Consider the following 22,535-nt stretch of genomic DNA (forward strand, 5'->3'; position numbering starts at 1 on the left):
AATACCTCAACTTTTGTGTAAGGAAGAAAATGGTGAACTTTCAATTGAACACAAGCTAGGCTGGGTGTATACCTCAAAGTTTGTGTACGAAAGATAACGGTGGACTATCATGGCTGAAAAATCTCTTTAGATATGTTATTGGACATGAATTTTTTATCAGCTGAGAGGTCACTTTTTGGTATCAATGAACACCTATTTTTCCCGTAAGAGATTGTTATGCTATGAAGGCAAGGGATGGGTTTTGTATTACATTTGTATATCTTATTTTTTTTATTTCTTTGTAAACTGTAAGTTTGTCCTTTCACTTTACATGTCTTCCTCTGTCACCTTATCTTCAGCTTTTATGATACAATCTTTATTTCCGTCAATCTCTTGACCGTATAAGGTAAAATAATTTTCAAAAATGTAACCAACAAAAGAAAGACCGGTAATTCTAATATGAATGGACAGTGTCAAATTAAGCGACGTACAATTGTCAAATCTATTCGTGACAAAAATGTAGATACATGGGGTGGGGTGGGGTTAGGGGTTGTGGTCTCCAAGAAACTCATTCTACGAATGAAATCGAGACCCTATTGAAATATGAACGAGGATTCGATGCTCGTTTCACTGGAAATTGTAAGACTATACTGCGATATTAATTCTGTTCTATTCAACGTTTCAAATGAAGATGAAAATCGCTAAATTCGTACTGCAGACGGAAATCTGAAGATATTAAATTTGTAAACATCTATGGGCCTAATATTACCGATCCAAGTTTTAATGGCAAGATGGAAGATCCTGACATTACCGATCCAAGTTTTAATGGATAGGTGGAAGGGCCTAATATTACCAATCCAGGTTGTAATGGCAAGGTGGAAGGGCCTAATAATGACGATCCATCTTTTAATGGCAAGGTGGAAGGGCCCAATATTACCGATCCAGGTTTTAATGGCAAAGTGGAAGGGCCCAATATTACTGATCCAGGTTTTAATGGCAAGGTGGAAGATCGAATATTAACGATCCAGATTTTAATGGCAAGATGGAAGAGCCTAATATTGATGATCCATGTTTTAATGGCAAGATGGACAAATATATAACCGATAAAAATCCAGAACTACTTATAACTGGTGTGGATTTCAATACCGCAATTTACCCCGTCTCAGATAAACAACCGGGAAATATTAACCCCAAGCAAACTACCAGAGAAAGTTTATGAAAGTTTATAGAGAATTATGATCTCTGATATCTGGCGTAATCTTCTACTTGAGGTGAAACAGTGTACATTTCATTCTAACCAATCTTCGCCCATATTTTGCAGGATAGACTACTTTTTTAAAGTCTTAGACGGGTTGATAAATATTATTTTTAAGAGTGAAATTATCTCCTATATTTACTCACATCACTCTATAGTCCTATGTGATCTTGAGCTTTACTGCGAGAAACGGAATCCAGGATATCTTAAACTCAATAAATCCTAAGTTAATGAAGAATATGAAAAGGTAAAAAGAGAGTACTAACATCACAATGAAAATGATCCTGACGTGATATGGGAAATGATAAAAAGTATTATCCAATACTCAACCATAATATCTTGCATCGCGGAAAAAAAAAACTATTATGGAAAAAAAGAAAGCTTTGGAAAGTGTCATAACTGTTTTAAAGTTAGAATTCGGGAATAATCCAAACAATATAGAAGCAAAGATATATATATATATATATATATATATATATATATATATATATATATATATATATATATATATATATATATAAAATAGGCTTTTAAAATGTATATTATTGACAATGCAGACAATTCTGATTCCCACTTTTATGTCATTCCGGATCAGCTAGTTACCAAAGTTTGTCTTCTGAGGAAATACCAATGTTGATATGACTTTCCATCTAGGACGAGTAACGACAACATTTTCAAGATGACCGCTGTGGCGGTCATATTTGATATAAGATTGGTACGAGTTTAAAGGAAAGACTAACTCGAGTTTAAAGGAAAGACTAACTCGACAAGACAATAAGTCTTAAGGTGAAAACTCCATGCCGATATGACGTTTCGTTGACTAGGAGTAACATTTACAAGATTTTCAATATGGATTGTGTGGTGGTGATCATACTGCATGTCATATTGGCAATATTTTAATTTTGGATCGGCTATTCAAGAAGTTTTTAAGTGAAAACGCCATGTTGATACAATCGTCTATTCAGGTGGAGTAGCGAAAGCAAAATTTTCATACTGACATTCCGTGCGACACCATTTTCATTTCCGACCAGATGGACATCATACGAAGTCTTCTAATGAAAACCTCATGACCGTTCAGGAGAAATAACAATATTTTCAAGATGGCTGTCGTGTCGGTGGCCATATTGGATGTCCAAACGGAACCATCTTCATTTAAGACTAACTAGACATAATACACTGTCATCTGATACAGATTTATGTTCAGGTGAAGTAACAATAACAAGTTTAATCAAGATGGCTATCACGGCGGCCATATTGCGCATCAGATCGGCACCATTTTCGTTTTGGGCCAACTAAACGTCATAAGAAGTCTTTTAGTAAAAACCTTACGCTGATATGACCATATTCAAGAGAAGTAACAATGACCAGATTTTCAAGACGATTACTGTGGTAGCCATATTGGATGTCTGAGCAGATCCATTTGCATTTAATATCGACTAGACCTTGAGATGAATGTATGTGTAAAGCTTTATGGCAACAGGGCAGGTTACGAATTAGGTGGATGTGAGGTCAAGCGTACTGGCCACACGCCTAAAAATAAATCCACGTGGACAATGTTTTAAAGCCTACGGACAAACATGGTTGCTAAGTTCCAATAGGTAGAGTTAACTGACGATGATGTACAGCCTAACTGTAAATGCTATTTTGTACACAGTGATATCAGCAGAACAGCGTAGTTCATAGACTAGAACTTATAGTTCAGCATAAACATTACAATGTGTACACTCCAGTTTTGTTCCGTTTGTCCTGGTAGCCAGTTGAGCTAAAAATGAGAAGGTCAAAACATTTCAAAGATATTCTGAAATAACCCCTATAAATATACGTTTTAGCATCTGCATATGTCTCCACACCATGTAGTCAAACTAGCATCTGCATGCGTCTCCACGCCATGTAGTCAAACTAGCATCTGCACGTGTCCCCACGCCATGTAGTCAAACTAGCATATGCATGTGTCTCCACACCATGTAGTCAAACTAGCATATGCATGTGTCTCCACACCATGTAGTCAAACTAGCATCTGCATGTGTCTCCACGCCATGTAGTCAGACTAGCATCTGCATGTGTCTCCACGCCATGTAGTCAAACTAGCATATGCATGTGTCTCCACACCATGTAGTCAAACTAGCATCTGCATGTGTCTCCACGCCATGTAGTCAGACTAGCATCTGCATGTGTCTCCACTCCATGTAGTCAGACTAGCATCTGTACGTGTCCCCACGCCATGTAGTCAAACTAGCATCTGCATGTGTCTCCACGCCATGTAGTCAGACTAGCATCTGTACGTGTCCCCACGCCATGTAGTCAAACTAGCATCTGCATGTGTCTCCACGCCATGTAGTCAGACTAGCATCTGCATGTGTCTCCACTCCATGTAGTCAGACTAGCATCTGTACGTGTCCCCACGCCATGTAGTCAAACTAGCATCTGCATGTGTCTCCACGCCATGTAGTCAGACTAGCATCTGTACGTGTCCCCACGCCATGTAGTCAAACTAGCATCTGCATGTGTCTCCACGCCATGTAGTCAAACCAGCATCTGTACGTGTCCCCACGCCATGTAGTCAGACTAGCATATGCATGTGTCCCCACGCCATGTAGTCAAACTAGCATCTGCATGTGTCTCCACGCCATGCAGTCAAACCAGCATCTGTACGTGTCCCCACGCCATGTAGTCAGACTAGCATATGCATGTGTCCCCACGCCATGTAGTCAAACTAGCATATGCATGTGTCTCCACACCATGTAGTCAGACTAGCATCTGCACGTGTCCCCACGCCATATTGCACATGCAGTCAAACTAGAAGTTATCGTATTTTCAACTTCGAGGCAAATCCTATGGATTATATAATCCAGGCATAATTGGTCTCGCAAAAATATATGAGGTGTTCAAATGTGCTGATGGGTAACCGCAAATTTACAACTACATATTTAACAGGTTAATTCAAACCTGAACTTGTTCCAATGGCAATTTATTGTTTTGTTTTACCTATTTGCAATTATGATAATGTATATATAGGTGAAACAAACTGTACAATCAAAATAACCCAAAGCCTTCCATGACATCTAATGTTGGAGGATGAATTGCCAAAGTAGTCAGGGGGTTTGCGGGACCTCCCCCAATATGGAGACAGTTTCTCTTTTTAAGTAGCCAGGTGAAGAGTAAAAGTAGCCGGAAAAATCAGCGGCTTCTGACTGATAAGGAAAGCCATGATAACCCAATATCAAAATTCGGCCTCGTTGAGTTACCGTATTTAATCGCCGATGCTAACAGTTGCACAGATTGTTTTTTTAAATGCTCATCAAAGGAAATAAACTGCATTGCTGCATGTATATTTGCTCGTGCGTACGCTGAATGTCACGAAACTGCTCATATACCGATTAAAAAATCGATTGAGTATTACCTAGAGGCAAAGGCACCGGGAGAATTTTCTGTGGGAGGTGGCTGGTGGTGGTTGTTGTTGTTGTAGGGATTAATGCCATTTTTTAGCACACGATAGGCTATACATGGCGGCCAGTATTAATGGTGGTGGAAGAACCCGGGGAAAACCCCAGAAAGAACCATCGACCCTCGAGAAGCTACTGGCAATCTTTCTCACATACCCACATTGGCCGAATCCGAAACTCGAACCTACGCAGACAGAGGTGAGATGACAGTGATCCGTAACGGAGAGCGCTTTAGACCACTCGGCCACTCGGGGCCCCGGTGGTGGTGGTGGTGGATAATGTAGTGGTCAGCTATTAAGATTTACGGATGCAGGGGTTTGGGATTTAGTTAGTGAACGGAGTTTAGGATTCAATCTGAGAATAGGATACATGCCGGTATGGTATGATGATATATTCTTTTTTACATTTCAAAAGACTTAAACACACACACACACACACACACACACACACACACACATATATATATATATATATATATATATATATATATATATATATATATATATATATATATATATATATATATATATATATATATATTGTTATGTATATTTGATTTACTTAAATTGTTTGTTTGTTAGTTTAAAATTGTTTTTATTCCATTACATGTTATTGTAATGTAATTTTATTTACTGGATTTGACATTGTCCAGAAATTTAATTCAGTTTTTAACATTTAATAATAGAAACATTGTTTCTAGTTTCTGATTCAGAACCATTAAGGGTTCTGGTAAACATCTTTTTAAACAAATAACATACAGCAATTGCTACAAACTCTGTTTTTTTTCCCTAGAGGATTGACCCACATGCGGGCATCTGTTTTGCATTGTAGTCAGAATTATTATTGATGTTTTGAGAAAAAAATTATCGTTCTTGCCTTTACTCTCAAGAATTTAAAAGTTTTATTTGGGTTTCAAGTTTGTTTTCCCTGGAAATACCAGTGCTCTAAATTAATTCTTGGACAAAGGCATTTATTGAAATTTATACAGAACTAAAACAAAAATGGAACATTATTTTCTGTGATTCAATAAAGAAATGTTGCCACATCAGTACGACGCTGACAACATACGTCATCGCCTTCTATTTTTGATTCCATCGGGATTCGAACTCAGTTTTATTAGGACTTTTTATTACTTGGACTTCTACTTTTTAATTCATGGATTATTTTTAGAGTTGATTCGTAAAACCTAAGTTCTTTTTCTCATTTTTACCTTGTTTTTCTAGGGAAATAAATTATTTGTTAAATTTTACAAAGCTTGTTGTCTTCTACTACGATGTCTCAGCCTCAACTTGATTTGTTGTGGTTGAGGCTACGAAATGATTCTATATCATGTAATGGAGCAAAAAATCAGTTTGAAAGAAGTTTGGCTTATTTTGAATTTAGTAAGCCCTTACACGATAAAATAAATTGCCATGGTTACACTAACCTCACCGTGTCCGCCATGACAGATAACGTGAGATTCTCGCCGTGACCCCTTTTCTCTGTAAGGTTTCTCAGACCATATTTGGATATTCTACGCTATGTTATTATCAATCACGTGGCGAATAATGGGTTCTTGTTGGAATTTCAAAGTTGCCGATATTTACTTTTAATGCGCAGAATTTCTGACTCAAACCGAGCCATATTTTTACTACGATTTGTTTACGTTTCCAAATAAGGTCTCAATATCCTTATATGGTACACAAATAAACGAGGCTGAGAACGTAAGTAATTATTATCTGAACTAATATGGCGGACGATCTAAATGAAAATATCGGATAAAAAAGGTAAACGTGATTTTACAACTATTTCTACAATGATTAGCGATACTTCCGGTATTAAATAAGAGGGCTACTCAATGTATTGCAGTATATGCAAGGAATATGTTCAAATTGTTGATGTTAGGCTAAAAGAGCGCCGGGTGTGAATCACACCCGGCTTGCTCCATTGACACGTATATGCTCATGTTAGTACCCCGTCCACAAGGTAGGAGTAGGGGTACTAATATTAGTACTAGTTATCTTCACTTTTTTATTGTTACTTTTTCTGTAAGAGCCTAAACACGTAACAATATATATATATATATATATATATATATATATATATATATATATATATATATATATATATATATATATATATATATATATTTATATATATATATATATATCTATCTATCTTGGGGTTGGAATTTTAGAAGGAAGATGTAAGATGGTTAACCGCCTATAATACAGCTACATTCATAAAATAGGATGACAGACACAGAAGATCACATATACGATCCAGAAATGGTTTTGTTTTGTTTAGTGCTTTTAAGTCACAACATCACATGAATTATTTAGTACCGAGGTAAGTAATCCACTCGAGAAAACAATAAGTACTTTATTTAGTACCGAGGTAAGTACCTCCTTCGGGGGAAAATACAATACTTTATTTAGTACCGAGGTAATTAGCCCCCTCGGAAAAACAATACTCTCTTTAAACCTGCGTGTATCGTTCTGAAAAACAAAACAAACAAAATTCCCGCAACTGTAACATTAGTTTGTGAAAATTTCATAAAAAACTGATGAAAAATATCACCGTCATAAAGAACTGAATGTAATATCTTTCTGTTATGTAATCATATCTTCTGTTTGCAAAAACTGACTGAACGATCTTTTTCCCTACCGCCCTGTTATGCTACAATCCACACTTAGTTGGCGATCTAATTTAGTTAACAGTCCATTGGAATCTGTCATGTGATACCTGATCGCCTGGAAAAATTGGAATCAATGGAGCCGCGGTAGCACCGTTGGAAGAGCGTCTGACTCTTAATCCAAGATCACGGGTTCAATATCCGCCCAGGTCAGCTTGATACAGCTGCCTCGGTGTGTCCATCGGAAAATCACTTAGCATGTATTTCCTCGTCATGATTCTGCCAAAATAATGTGTTAAAAGCATAAAAAACAACTGCAGTGAAATACCTAGCCAAGAACCAATGACACGATTCTAACCTGCATCCTCTCGGTCGCGAGTCAGGCACGCTAACCCAAAACAATGATGCGTGCGGATGAAGTTTGCTTGAAGATACGCATATTATTGTTAAAGTATGATATAATGGGATTGAGCACAAGTTGTAATAACTTAAATTAGTCCTCTTCCTGCATAATACAAATATTTAACATGACAACTATGTAGGAAAAACAGTGAAATATAACTTGGGGGGGGGGGCACAATTCATGATTTGAATAAATTATTGAAATCGCACAACATCATATATCTATTTGTCTACAACGTTGCAAAATTCAATAATAGTCATTTGCATCGCTCTTTCAACACAGCTGTGTTTTGTATGCAAACGCAGGAACAAAAAGGATTGTCAACAAAATGAATGATCAGCCATAACGTGTTTGCATTAAGACATTATCTCGTATGGATACTATCTAAGGGTCGATGACTAAAACTAGACTATTTACGGGATACCGTATTTGGACATAAATACCTTTTCAAGGCACTGTAAGACATATTAGACATATCACACTGGGTATTCTGTTCAAGACTGTTCCACAAGGCCACTATTAACAGCATAAAATATGATTTAGAAGAATTAGCCTACAATTGCATGTGACTAAACTGTTTTCAACGTCGAAGGTTATAATTTCATTGTTCGGACACAGGGAGGGGGTAATTTCATAGGTTAAGACTGCAGACTTATCCATCCAGTTTCAAAGTAAAAACACTGCATATAAGATATTGCCTGTAAGTCTTGTAACTATTCTTGACTTCTCTACCTGTAGTTTTTCAAGTTTCGTCTGAATCTATAAACGAACATCTATCCCAGACAACAAAGGCATATTAAAAATGGGCATGATATGTTAAACACAGTGTAAATATAATCTACTGTGTTCAGAATGCTATCGGCATATGACAAATCCATTAATGCCTACCGATCCGGTGGCTTTGTGGTTAGAGCGTCCGCCTCGGATGCGGGAGGTCGTGAGTTCGATACCTAGCCAAGTCATACTAAAGACATAAAAAAATGATACACACAGCTGCATCGCTTGGCGCTCAGCATTAAGAGGTTAGTGTTATATAACAAAAATGGTACTAACAGCTGCCTCGTTTGGCGCTCAGCATTAAGAGGTTAGTGTTAGGACTGGTCGGCCTGGTGTCAGGATAATGTGACTCGGTGAACATCATAATAGATGTCTGCGGCATGATGCCCCAGTTCTAGACATCACTATAAACTGCCACACTAATATGACTGAAACATTTTAATGCCACGATAAAAAAAAATCCAAATCACACACACACACACACACAGACACTAATGTCTGAGGAACGACTCGGGGGAAGGTGGGTGGGCGCAACAGGCAAGAAATTACCAGAACGTTTTCTAAATTAAGATTTCTTTACAGTTACATCGTTATAACTATACCATGAAAAAATTAAAGAGCTTCTGGGCATTTAAAAACACGATCAGACACAACTAGTACATTATTGTGCATAAAAATATAGCCACTTCTTTTAAAATGGAGGAGACATTATTTTGTCATTTATGCAGTTTTATTAGACTGAATGCTCATTACACTAGTTCCATTTGAGCACAACGTTTGATTCCCGATAAAGTCACTAGCAGACGATATTCTGCCCGTTTTACCTGGGCGATGGGCAACCTGGCAATTTCTCCTATGACAATTTTGAACAAGGTACACTGAAGCGAGATCAACCTATAAATTACAAATGTAGATACTACCAGAAAGCCCGATTTTGCGTTATATTCATGCAAGCATTTTTCGTAACAGTATCATGAGATTCATTGAATTTATTTAAACTTCCAAACTCCTTATAAACTCGACGGTAAACCTGCCATCGTACCACAAACGGCTGCTGATGACGTAATGCGGGGACTATCGATAATGGGATCAATAATGAAGAAATTAATCGTCTGCAAAAGATGGACGAGATAATTCGAACCTTCAGCAACAGCATCTACGTGTACTGTAAACAATAGGGACTCAATAATCCTTGTCGAACGCCATCATTTATAATGGTTTCTGGTGAATAAGTATAGTACACAAATTCCATTTGTTTTCTTTTACTTTGATAGTTTTCAACCCGTTTCAGCATATTAACAGAAACACCGTAGTTATTCAGATCAAACATTACGCTTCTGTGCCAGTTCCGATCAAAAGCTTCCGATAAATCACAAAATACAATACAAGTGTTGAAATTGTTCCAGTGACTTGCATATAATATACAGTTTACTAGTAATCATTTGAAAAGAAAAACTGGGGTGTGACTGGGAATGAATCCCAACTAAATATTGGCAAAAAAGAAGTGTTTCATGAAAATAATTATACACATTTAAAAATGCAGTTTTTTTTAAATAAGAAAAAATTATATTAAAGTAGAGATACAGGTCTATGATTGCAAACGTCAAGTAAATGGCCTCTCCACGAACGAAGCTAACATGCGTCAGTTTCAATCTATCGGGAGATTTTATTTCCTTCCATAACATATTAAAAATAATGTTTTAGTGGTGATGACGCCTTTTTGCTTTCCGTGAATTCAGGCCCCGTAGTTTTGTTGACCAAATAGCTTTAACAGTAACTCGTTTTTTTTTCTTTCTGACATTATATAAAAAAAAATTCTGAGTATCAAACAACTTTTCTGAAAATGTAGAAAGGAAACACTGGTATCATTAATAGTTGAAATGGAAGTTCAAGACTCCTTTAATACCTCAGCCTTTCCTTTATCAATATAAATGCAAACAAGAAACCTTATTACTTGGAACTTTAAGTGTGTGTGGGTGGGTGGGTGGGGAGAATCTGAAGGATTTGTCTTTCAAAGTGTTTCATAATTTTCGCAGTTTTAGATCTTTTTTTCCCAAACCATCAAACATACTTGTATTAATTTGTAGCATACATTTTCATGTCATTTACTTTGTTCCTTAAATTACTCCGCTCGTTTGGACTTCCACCATTAAGGGAAACTCGGCGCGTTCTGTACCTTTTACTTATTGTTATTCTTAACTGAGAATCAAACCACGGTTTATCAGTTGGCAAATTGTTAAAGTTTTAGAAGAAATACATAGACTTGAGAATTATAATAATTTGGTCGTAAATATAGTCATTGCGTCATTAATATCACTGCAAGAGTTAACAACGAGTATATCCAATTAATTTCTGCTATGTTTTGAATTTCTTAAAATCAGCTTTGCTGTAAATCCAGACACGGAGCTTATAGGCCGCTTTGAGCTTTACATCAATACTGACTGATATTCATGGCCACTAATTGTTCTACCAATTTTTAAAATTTCAATGGGAAGTATAATTATACACTACTTACAAAGATTGGATCGAACAAGGTTTTGGATGAAATAATTCGTGTTGTGTCTGTTATCACAATTCGCAGACTAAATCTTGTAATAACGTCAGTTAATTTTACAAACACCGAAACTCCGAGTAATCGATGTTATAGTCTTTATGATAACAATAATAGGTTTACACGTGTCGCTTAAGATCTCGAAGTTTCAAAGCATTCCCAGAAAATCTTACCCATAATGCAATCTCCACCTTACCCATACTGATATCAATATCATACCCATAATGCTATCATACCCTACCCATGCTATCTATACCCTACCCATAATCCTATCTATACCTTACACTTAATGCTATATATACGTTACCCATAGTGTTATCTATACCTTACGCATAATGCTATCTATACCATACCCACAATGCTATATATATACCATACCCATAATGCTATATATACCTTTCCCATGATGCAATCTATACATTACGCATAATCCTATATATACCTCACCCACAATGCTATATATACCATACCCATAATGCTATCTATACCTTTCCCATGATGCAATCTATACCTTACCCATAATGCTATCTATACCTTTCCCATGATGCAATATATACCTTACCCACAATACTATCTATACCTTACCCACAATACTATCTATACCTTACCCATGATATCTATACCTTACGCATATTGCTATCTATACCTCACCCATAATGATATCTATACCTTACCCATAAATGCAATATATGCCTTACCCATAATGATATTTATACCTTACCCATAATGCTACTTTTTGTACAGGAGTAACGTAATCGCAGTCCACAGTACAGTGTCATGACAGCCCAGGTTGACATTGTTCAGACTTTTTGATAATTATTTCATTTGAAACGTTTACCATGATCCTTCCGGAACAACGGTTTGTCTTTTCTAAAACGTTCTTCGAGAGCGTTTTGTTTGAACTATTCGTATGGATGCTAGATTTAAATATGTTTCACTAAAGCGTAAAACTGAAAAGTCTTCTGACAGACATTCCAAATAATCATTTTTTTTCCTTCTCGGATGCTCATAATATTTACAATTAAGCAAAGAAATGTAATTATCCTTCTTAGGTCGGGGTATGGTCTCAATAACCCCACGCAAAGTCCATTAATAAAATGGAAATCAACATGATGAAATTGAATAATCTTCATGCGTGACAATACTGCAACCAAATACAACTGCTTAAAACATATTTCTAGTCGAATTTATGACGTTCCATTTCACACCTGTATCACTAAATAACTTGGAATAATTGTGAATTATCCTGATGGAATGGCTTGTGGAGTAATTCATAACATTAGAAATATTCTGTTCAGACTATTCACCACTGGAGGTATTGACCAATTAAGACAACATGGAAAAATCGCATCTAAAAGTCTCACGTACAATACTGTAATACTGACATTGCACTGGTAGGAAAAGAAAAGAGAATGGCAAAAAATAAGATAAATTAACAGATGAGAACATGATGACACCTTGTGACACAAATCATTTAAATTATTTGCTAATTGGCATTGGCATAAATGTGGGGATATTACTGACTATAATGTTCAACATGTAGCGTACTAAACTGGGTGGGGTGGGGGGTTTACTGTCGGTTGACCCAGGCGCAAGAGGTCCTGGGGCGCCAAATTAAATTGCAGGAAAATCGTTGTCGGGCCATCATCTTCGCCCCGGGTGCCATTTACCTTTAGTACACCACTCAGCTGAACGACAGACTTGAAAGTGTTAAAACTGGTCAGGTTTAACTTGAAGCAAAGACATACATACATACATGGACGAAAGCCAAAGAAACAACACAATACATGCAATATCGATAAGTATACATACAACTGGACATGTGTCCACAATATTTCTAATCACCACGATATAGGGAAAGTGCGAGCTGAACCTTCTGGAGTTTCGACACTACCCCTGATAAAACTAGTTTTATAACCCATCTGGGGTACGTAGCGTTTTAAGCATCCGCCCTGCTCAGCAGGCAATAACGAGAGAGAGACAGACAGACAGAGAGAGTGGTGGTGGTGTGTGTGTACCTGTTTCGTCATAGCCACTGTCCTGCCGAGCCTTATCCAAATGAAGATGGCGACATGTATACGTAATTTTAAATCGTGCATGCCTTAGTCGTTTACTGTATTCATATCGATACAAATTAAATCACGTGACCTTCACACAGTACATGGTATAAAAAAATGGAATGCGTACATAAACTATCATGTTGGTTTACAGCATAAAGAATGACTGTTTCGCAGATCCATTGTGTGTCTCCGTGTACGCTTAGTCACAGCTTATTGTTTCGACGTTTTTGACTGAAGAACGATAATAGCATGACAACTTCTTTGTCTCCCTTGTTTTTTTAACGGTATTGATCGGCATCTCCCCACGTTCGTTTTCAGTCGATCAATGACTGTTGTAGCTACATAAACATGTTGCTATAATTAAAACCCGGTCCATTTTTCGCCCGGGTGGGGGGGGGGGGGAGGGGGCGGGGGCTGACATTTATTTCACCTTACAAACATTTTAAAGTCCAAATAGTTGGTTAGTGGGCCTAACTGGAATTAGACTACATGTTTGTCCCACAGAGGCTCCTAATGTTGCTTACAATTTACCTATCAGTAATACATGTACCATTAAAAAGAAAATACACGGGAGGACACTTTCCACACCAATTCAAGAATCAATGCTGATATTTGAACCTAAACTTTGCACAGCGTAATAAATTTGGTACCGATGTTTAAGACAAGCACTCGACTTTGTATGTCTACATAAGTTTCGACATACTATTATATCTTTACGGAATACCTGATCATTTTCCCATGTTATTGTTCAACACTGCCGTGATCGCGCCCGCTTAACATACAAGCATAGCCCACTGAATGGAGTACTTCTCTTTAATGGTAATCTGGAAATCAGTTTTCGATGGGTGCAATACGTCATTTTTGGTCGACCAATGAGAGGGCAGTATTCCATTCAGTTCGTTGCGTGCATGCGCGATCATGATGATGTGGATCGGTAACGTGGGAAAATGGTCGGGCATTCTAAAACGGTACAATAAAATAGTACGTCAAATTTTGAGTAGGCATACGAAGTCAAACACTCGAACTAAACCATCAGTACCAAATTTATTACGCAGGTTTTATGCCCGCCCTGTAAATGAGTAAACCACTGAGACTGTCAATTTCGTTTTTTCTTTTTTTTTTTTATATTTCTTTTTCTTATCTCTTCCTTTGAAATCCTAACATCAGATAACCATTTTAATAAGAATAGCCCATTTTCATAACCAGATACGGGTTAAACAAACGAATGAAAGACTTAGGTAGATATTAATATATTTTTGCCAGCAATATGTCAACTTTGTCTTATTAAATATGAAGATAAAAAAGTACTTTTTCCGACATTAAATTCAACCATGTGAAATCAAATTAACAAAGTTCAATTTTTGTGAAAAAGTAAACGAAATTTATATTTGACAGTACTTGCTTTGTCTTTCTTCATGTCGAACTCACCACTTCCATCTATTGCAAAATGTTTTCTTTTACATATAACGAGCCATTGTCCCGATCCTGTTTAAGCTGTGTGATTCATTTTTAAAAGCATGGCAGTAAGTGCAGTTTACTTGTATTCTTAGGTGTCTTTTGTAAATCTTATTTTTTTTTTTTTATTTCTGCTGGCAATAACGTCATTAGGTTACAAAAATTTTACAAGCATTTTCCAGTACAATAAAATTAGAAGTTATTCCGTTATGTAAAAACAATACTTTTTATATTTAGCGTGCGCAAAAGTTACTTTTGTTCTGTTTAATATGGATAAAACAGATACAACTTCTTGCTCTAGCTAACCCAAATTTTAAGTTAGACCTCGGTCTTTGAGTTCCTACTATGTTAGACTGTCAGTGGCGTACTAAGGACAAATGGCGCCCAGGGCGATTACGAAGATCCAAGTGGGGTTTTGGGACCTATGGCGCAGGGGGCCATGCTCCCCCCGCCCGTTAGTACGCAACTGTAGACTGTGTCAGGAGCAGAAATATATTATTAACTTGCCTGTGTAGGGCGAAGTACAAGAAAGATTATGCTAGAAAGATATATCCAGGTTTAAACTGTAAAATGGTTAGTTTTACTGCCACTGCTGCTGGCTTTATGCATTATGGGTTCGTTTGCGAGAAGCGTCGTATACATACATACATACGTCGTATACATACATACGTACGTACGTATGTGCGTGCGCACGCACTTACATACATACATACATACATACATTAACGGAGTAAATTTTGAAATATGAGTATTACAACATAACTGAGGGAATCTTATCGCGGTCAGCGTGACCGTACCAGTTAAAAATGACTTATGGGCTAGGCCCACAATAAATCGCCAGTCTGCGATGGGGGTGGGGGATCATGGTCTTGCAGGAAGCATGATTGATTTTTAATTAGACTCCGTTGGGATACCGGTCAGACAGATGGAGAGGCTTAGTGAATGGGGGGGGGGTATTTAGCGGGGAAACGACAAAGTGATGACAATCCAGAGACGATTTGTGCCATTTTGAAATAAATGTCATAATGAGTTTTTCCAGAAAAAGTTCATAATCAAGGCGGAATAGAGAAATTTATTCTAACTTCGAGGGGCGTATTAAAATTGTGGCAGTTATATAAAATTAACCTGACTGGCTAAGTTAAATGAAGAGTGTGCGCTTCCCAGACTAAATTCAGTGTTTTAAGTATTTCCCTCGCGAGATTAGTCAGTCCAAGTTTTTCTACTGAAGGGGAAGTCTTGACTTGGGGGCAGTAGAAGTGTTTTCCCGTTATAAATTTTCCAAGGGACATTTTCTGGACGTTGAGTGAGACAGAACTTAAAGGAAAAGAGATAGTTGGCTTCACAGAACAGACAGCAAATCTCAAAAGCACAACGGTTATCTCAATCGGATAGTTTCATCATTTATATATTTGTAATTTTTTGTTTGAACTTTTTTGTTTAAAATAAACACATCCATTTTCCTTGACTTCGGATATTAAGTGTTTGCCTTCATTTGTTTTGGATGTTTACATGACTCGTGTATTCTAAGGTTGTGAACAAATGTTTCCTTGATATACATTTGTTTGAATTTACTCGTTTGCATGTAATAAGATACATGTATTATGTGAGTTTCATGATGAGAATGTGTGAATTTATATGTCTTAAATTACATGAATTATGTAGGCTAGGAATTGTTAATAACTATATCTGGTAACGTAATAGTAAGATGTCAATTCTATTAACCTAGAGTCAAGGGTGTCTGCACTTTAAGTTCTGCCGACCTACACATCTTCCAGCAACAAAGCACAAAGCGAAACAGGTGTGAAAGCTTATGCTCGGGACTGAAAAATGAACTATTTCCCAATGTCTGTACAATAGATATAATACCCTGTATTGTCTGGCGGTATGTCAACACATACAGGGCAATGAGACCCAGACGTGCAGCACGACGCATGACAATAAATAAAAAGATATACTTGCAACAAGAACTAGTTTTTACAGTAATTTTGATTAATGGTGTTTCTGGTTCAGTAACCCCCAAAAAGCTCCAAACAAGGACAACGACGTTTTTTGGGACACCCCCTGCCCCGGGGACAACCATGTGAGGATATACCTAAACATGAGATTGTATTTGGGATGACAGATTTGTGACTGTCGTACGAACAGTACTTATTTGGATCTTTTTCTTGGGTATTGATCGAGACACCCCCCATTAATCAATAATACTTATAATCATTAGGTTTTTTTTATATTTTTTTAATTATATAATAATATTTATAGTTTATCGTTAGATAAAATTTTATTTTAAGATTGGATTAAGTAATTTGGACGGAATTAATATTAGCAAGAAACGGATTGTAGAATTTGAGTCAAAGAAAATAGCTGCTTACAAACTTAATGTATCGAATGAAGCTGCCGGAAAATCATTAGGCGGTTTTAACTTTATTCAAACTTTTAATGAATCATTTTGGATTTTATTTCCTGAAGATGATTAAAAACAGGAAGATTGCATGTATGTTGCTGATACATATATTTTTGATAACGCAATCAAGAACTTTCCTGACAAAAACGAAGCAGAGATTGTGTTACTTGATGGATCTCATCATCATCATCATCATCTTTATTTCCTTCCACGGAAGATTACATGATATAAGAATAAATCATCTGAATACAATCAATAAAAAAAAAAAAAAAAAAAAAAAAAAAAAAATATTCTATATTGGAATACAAATTCTTACACAATATCAATCAACAAAGTGTTCGTCAACTCATAAGTTGCAAGTTTCAGATTAAAAGTTTAAAGATGATGATGATGATGATGTATGTTGCTGATACATATATTTTTGATAACGCAATCAAGAACTTTCCTGACAAAAACGAAGCAGAGATTGTGTTACTTGATGGATCTCGATTATCATCTTTATCGTTAGACAAAATTTACATTATCATGTCAATATTTTATCGACCATCGCCGATACACTACCTAATAGATTCGTTGATAATGATTTTCATACTTACTAATTCTCATTGGGAGAATATCCGTTAACATACTGTCAATAACACAAAACTCACGTATTAAATCGTCCATGTCGTATTTGACGCCACGCAAATAAGATCGTATCTGATCTAACAATTTTTTATACGTCACACTTGATATTTTACAAGCACCTTTTTGGTCTTAAATCGCGGCGCGATTCGTTTACAAACGGTTGATAATGTTCCACCAGCCCCAAATATTATCAAAAAAGCGGATGTAATGATGATCCACTTGAGATTAAAGGACTCACGGTACTAATTCAGTTCCCATAGTAAACCTATGCAAACACCATGATATTAAAAATTCAATAACTGAAAATGTTTGAGTGCTCATGATCAGACCTATATTTATCAGTATAGATGAAACCTGGATCTCGGCTTCTGTGTGGAGGAAAGGATATGAGCCGCAGCGTTTTCTGGACCTGCATGTGTTTGAATCACGTACTTTCAACTCCGCATCGAAGAGTCAGGTGCTAATTTTAGTAATGAGTGTTCCAAACTCAAGACTGTTAAAGGACTCAGATTCCATCAGTAAAACAATGTCTCTATTTTTTCACTTACAGCTCGGATAAGCTCTCAAAAGATTCTTTTTCCTACAACATAACTTACATTATTAACCAATCCTGGTCAGCCTAACCCACATATACTCTATTTTATGTTCACCCATTTCCAGGCTAGTTCCCATTTTTCCATACCATTAGTGCCGTGTGTCCTATACCAGAGCCTGTCATCAACAGAGGTAAATATGACATTACCTTAAATATTCTGTTGTAATACTTGTAACATTGTTTCACACACCAAAGTTTCTTGTGATAAAACTTGCAATATTGCATTAGTGCGTCAAGTTCTGATTTCGGAATATCTTCCGAGACATGACTGAAATCGATTTGTTTCCTCATTGGTCTTTTTATGCTGCAGTAAAAACTTTGTCAGCTATACAAACAATTTACACCACAGTAAAATTGTAGCACCAACAATCAAGAAATTCCCGAAATGTAACATTGACTGGATCAGCTAAAAATAGTATATACTTGTCATAAACATCTGACTAAGTATCTTTGTATATTTACACCGAAGTTAAAAACTATATACACGCATTCCTACAGCAAACTATTGAAACAAGTGATTATTTTTGTTGAGCAAAATATAGCGAATAAGAACGAGCTCCGGCGATTAATGCTGTCAAATTTCATAGAATCATACGCAATTATCAGACACATTTTTCTTTAAAATTTTACGTTGAACGAAATCTCATTAGTAATTGTAATTATCTATGAAACAGAAAGCGCATACAACAGTTTGGCAAATGAAACAAGTTTGTGTGCGCGTGATGTAAAAGAACTTGGCAGATTTAATTCGTAAAGCTGGTTAAAGAATAATGAAGTATTAGCCGAAGAAAAATACAGACGCCAGTTATAAGCGCACCCAATACTAGAGTTTTGTCGACATCGCAAATGAAACTGCCAAATAGATACCGCAATAGGACATTTAAACTTTAACCAAAAGTTTTTAGTTTCCCCGTTGGTTGTCCACTCGTGACCACTAACCACGACAAAAGTAAACAAGAAAGTATGCTTAGGATCATTGCCGCTATATTGCATGGACGCACTTACAACAAATCCAACTGTTATCAGATGCTTCAACAAGTGCTGGAACATACTCAACATTGTTTTTTATTCGTTTTTCACCACCCACGAAGATAGATTCAACGTAAGATTTATTTGTTAAGGAAGACGGTTACCCGGAGTATAATTTTTTTTATTTTGTTAACGCCAATATCCAAAGCGCCTGACATAGTGTCGCCAATTAACTTCAAGAAATTGCTTTTGACAAATCTGACATTGGTTAGCCAATCATCGTTGGCCAATGTTGTGTTGTCAAGTCGTGTGTTGTAGATCAACCTACCCCCCATATCAATCGAACATGTCATCGATCCGACATCTAGTTTTAAATACGGAGTAATTGCGTCTTTTAACTGAACATAACTCACTGCGTTTTTGTCATCAGCCAGTGGTGAATTTATTGAAAGTCCAGTTACTTTTGCGTCATTTGACAAAGTTAAATTGCGGGTCATTTTATCTCCGGTTTTCTTTACCGCAGCATTATATTTTACCTGATTGTAACTTCCTGCTTCACTCATATTAACATTTACTGGTGGATAATCTTTTTACCTGACATATTTATGTTTCCCGTAATTATTCCGCCTGTTTAATCTAGTTTAATGTCGTTGACGTATTTCCACTACATCCATCTTACTGCTTGAGTCTGATTTAGCGTCACAGGTGGATATGCAGTTTCCAAAACTATAATTTGTTTACTGGGCATGTCCAAGTCACCGGTCATTGTTCCGTCAGCCTTATCAAGTTTGTTTCGTCAAGTGATTTGAGTTGTGCATAACTTACTGCTTGTGTGTTGTTAACGTTCACTGGTGGGTATGTTGTTTCAAGATCAAGCATTCGTTGATTTGACATTTACAAATTGCCGGTCATTGTATCGATTTTTTAGATACCCTGATATATCAATTTTACCGTTTGTTGTCACAGTTGTTGTGAAGGCAGAAACCGACCCGGTTAGTGTTGTTCCGAAATGCATGTAATAGTTCGTTGTTTATTCTTACCGCGTGATAAAATTTGTCTTACCTGAAATATAACAATGTCAATATTAAATTTTCATACCGAACGATTAGTGAAACACAAACACAACAACGAATTGCCTGATTGTCATTATCTTATTGTTGGTCGTACCAGATATGGCACAACAAACTTGCTAATGAATAATTTGATTAATGGTACCGAGTTTATTATTACATAATTAATCCGAAGTAGGATAAATACGAATTATATAACGAATACAGCGATTTACTGCGCGATGAATTTGGTGCTGGCGAGAATATATATATTTTTTTTATTAAGCAACCAGAAGATTTGATTACTCTAAACGAACTTGATTCGTCCGAACAAATAATAGTTGTATTTGACGATATTCCGCTAAACAACAGCGAGATGAACAAAATATGATCTTATGTTTCGTTGTCACGTAACAGAAAGTGTAATGCGGTTTTCCTTGCCCATGTTTTTTTTTTTTTTTTTTATTATAACGTTTGCATATTTTTACGGCAAAATATAGGATGTTTTATACTGTTTCCCGGACTTAATAATGTCCATGTGCGGACTATAGCAAACGAGCAATGCGGTGACGTAGCAAACTATAAATTTATAGAACTTTATCAGGAGGCAACCGCATACAAATACTTATAGGTTAGTGCACTTGTGTGTGATAATATGAACGAGTTATTTGGATGCATATACTGCACGATCATGTGAGTGCAGTATATCCCTCCGACTAAACGAGTTTACATTTTCCTATACAAATGCAGTATATTTTTTTTATATGCTCATTTTCTTATTCTACCTAAGGCTAAATTATAAAAATAGAAATACACTACAAGAAACAAAATAACTGAATTTATGATGTATTGTAAACTAAATACACAAGTGAAGATTCATAAAGTACACAACATTATTAATGCGCACACAACTCCGCCCAGATAAATTTGAACTTGGTCGAGCGCTAGATGTGACTTTCGAAAGAAAAGTTTGTTTTAGTCTACTTAAAATTAAAATTTAGATTCATATTGTAAATGAATGCACATTGCAATGACTATTCCATCTGGTCTGGAATGAACATATTTTGGTATTTTTGTCGAGTCTACGATATTTTGTGATTATGGACTGGATGTATCTGTGCCAATTCTACATCAAGCACATCTAATTTCAGCAGCATGGGAACAGCGTATTGACAACTGCAAGTGTTTCTGTTCTGTCAAAAAAATGTTTTGAATCAGAATGTGGGGGTAAATGAAGTCTTTCAAAAGTATATATCAAAAAGACATGGAATATAATTTTTTTAAAATAATTTTGAGTGCAGTAAGGACTTAACTGCACTTGGAATGTAGCCGAAATTACAGTATAATTTCAAAAAGTGTAATCAAGCTTTATTACCCATGACATGCCTCATGTAATTTAGATTCGCAGAACTAAGAAAGTACATTTTTAGGAAATTCAGGATGTAAAACTGTAAGTATATTTTCCCCCATTTTTATTACCAGCTAAAGAAGACACGTTTATGCCTTGTCACTTGCATGTTATTTGTAGGGACCGAACATGTTTTTTTCTACCACTTTGTCTTCTATCGCTAGCCTAAATCGGAAACTTTGTATCAAAAATTTAACGCGCAATATCGCAAAGCAGCTGGTATGTGACAGTAAACGAAACATCTGCTTTAGTTCATTCAGAATCAAATTTAATCAACCAAAACGTAAAGTGTCTACGACATGAGTGTACAAGATTTGTTTATAAAGTAGTTCTTAATACACTACTGGGCACACGTGTCGTGCATGTGAGTGCAACATGACAAGGTGTGCAATAATCCTAAAATACCGCACGATTCTGACAATGTAAAGTCAACGGAAATGAAAATGAGCACATGATAAAACGGTTTCTTACTTGATAAACTAGGACGTGATCCTAACAAATATTCCGTTTTTGCCTTGACCGATTTATTTGACTGACATTCTTAATTTTATCAGAAGTATTTAATAACAATCGACAAGCAAACAATTGATTAGCTAAAGAAATTTGCTTCGACAATGGGATGTTTCTGGATCAGTACCAAAAAAACAAAGAACCAAACATGTACAGTTCATACGACAGTCACAGATTTGTCATCCCAAATAGAATCTCATGTTTAGGTACATCCTGACATGGTTGTCCCCGAGGGGTGGCCAAAAAGAGATCGTTGTACTTGTCTGGAGCTTTTTGTGGGTTACTAAGCATGAGACCAATTAATTACTACTACTCTTAGTACCATGTTCCATTCATTTTTCAGGTTCTCACTGTCGGCTCAGCATATGAAAGTTTATACATTACAGCCAGTATATCTGGTGGATCGTGGGTTCGATCCCCGGCCGAGTCATACCAGAGA

General features: G+C 36.4%; 1 protein-coding gene across 3 annotated transcripts in view; it reads right to left on the minus strand.

Moving 5' to 3' along the window:
- LOC149802815 (kelch-like protein 24) overlaps positions 1 to 22,535 on the minus strand; it is a 52,859-nt gene that overhangs the window by 24,616 nt on the left and 5,708 nt on the right. The window contains exon 1 of one of the 3 annotated variants that reach the window (XM_089952263.1): positions 13,807 to 13,935. The exons of 1 other annotated variant lie outside the window; for it this stretch is intronic. The gene's annotated coding sequence lies outside the window, so the exon portion shown is untranslated. Of the gene's footprint in view, positions 1 to 13,040; positions 13,390 to 13,806; positions 13,936 to 22,535 lie in introns of those variants that run through there. One more of the 3 variants, XM_089952257.1, reaches the window with a different exon arrangement.

This window comes from Sinohyriopsis cumingii, chromosome 3, assembly GCF_028554795.1.
Source record: "Sinohyriopsis cumingii isolate HCF-2022 chromosome 3, ASM2855479v2, whole genome shotgun sequence".
Taxonomy (NCBI): Eukaryota; Metazoa; Mollusca; class Bivalvia; order Unionida; family Unionidae; genus Sinohyriopsis; species Sinohyriopsis cumingii.